Source organism: Panthera uncia (assembly GCF_023721935.1).
Source record: "Panthera uncia isolate 11264 chromosome E2 unlocalized genomic scaffold, Puncia_PCG_1.0 HiC_scaffold_19, whole genome shotgun sequence".
In the NCBI taxonomy this organism is placed as follows: domain Eukaryota; kingdom Metazoa; phylum Chordata; class Mammalia; order Carnivora; family Felidae; genus Panthera; species Panthera uncia.
In genome coordinates this window covers 18,957,519-18,958,940 of record NW_026057588.1, presented here as the reverse complement: position 1 = coordinate 18,958,940, position 1,422 = coordinate 18,957,519, and the positions used below count along the sequence as shown (strand labels likewise).

General features: G+C 43.9%; 1 pseudogene; it reads left to right on the top strand.

The window, feature by feature from the left end:
• The first annotated feature begins 269 nt into the window (after positions 1–269).
• Positions 270–1,422, top strand: part of LOC125915388 (holocytochrome c-type synthase-like) — a 3,577-nt pseudogene continuing 2,424 nt past the window's right edge.

The window sequence follows — 1,422 nt, the reverse complement described above, 5'->3', positions numbered from 1 at the left end:
GGCTTGAACTCACAAACCCCGTGAGATCATGACCTGAGCCAAAGTCAGACGTTTAACTGACTGAGCCACTCAGGTGCCCCAATATCTAAGATACTGTTAGGTGAGGGGTAAGATCCAGAACTATACGTAGAACGAGCTATCCTGAACAGCAAAGGAAGAAAAGCAAAATTTATGTTTTGTATTTATGTATACCTAATCTCTAAAAGGGTCCATAAGAAACCAAAGGCAGAGGGGCAACTGAGGCAGAAACAGAGGAGTTGGGGGTAAGGATGGAAGGAAATTTCTCTATGTACCTTTTTGTAAATCAGGTGAGCATATTTTTGCCCTAAAATTTAATATGCCTAGAGACGCCTGAGTGGCTCAGTCAGGTAAGCATCCAGCTACGGCTCAGGTCATGATTTGCAGGGTTCGTGGGTTTGAGCCCTGTGTTGGGCTCTCTGCTGACAGTGTAGACCCTGCGTCGGATCCTGTCTCCTGCTCTCTCTGCTGCCCTCTCTCTCTCTCTCTCTCTCTCTCAAAAATAAAGTTACAAAAAAATTTTTTTTAATTTAACATGCCTAAAAATTTGTTCATTTAAGAAAAATAAGAATGAATTGCAATCCTATTGACATTAGTTTAAAAATGTGATTGCACCTAAATTCATTCTTTTTTAATTTTTTACATTTACTTATTTTTGAGAGACAGAGCACAAGTGGGGGAGGGGCAGAGAGAGAGAAGAAGACACAGAATCTGAAGCAGCACAGAGCCCGACGCAGGGCTCAAACTCACAAATTGTGAGATCATGACCCGAGCTGAAGTCGGTCGCTTAACCGACTGAGTCACCCAGGTGCCACGAAATTCATTCTTTTTTACTTAAAACTCATCTAACATAGAATCCCACTGATTCGGCTCACTTTTCTCCCTCAATCTTTACTTTTAACCATCTTCAAACCTTCAGAAAATTGAAATAATAGTATCATGATCAGCCACATATCCTTTGCTTAGGTTCACCACTCGTTAATGTTTTACTTTTGCTTCATCACTCTCTCGTCTTGTGAGAACAAAATGAGCCCTGTGCCTGCTCGCCAGGGCAGGATCGCGTGTGTGAGTCCATGGGATGTCCTGTTACGGGCGCTGTGGCCGAGAATAAGGAGCACCTAGATACTTTAGGGAGGCTAAAGTATCCAATATGAGTTGCAGACATCCACAACCCTTTACTCCTAAGGACTTCAGCCTGTGAATCCTAAGAACAAAGGACAGTTGACTATCTGACTTTTGATTTCGGCTCCGGTCATGATCCCAGGCTCATAGGATCAAGCCCTGCTTCAGGCCTCACGCTGGCTCTGGCTGTGGAGCCTCCTTGGGATTCTCTCTCTCCCTTTCTCTTTCTCTTTCTCTTTCTCTCTCTCTCTCTCTCTCTCTCTCTCTCTCTCTCTCTCTCTC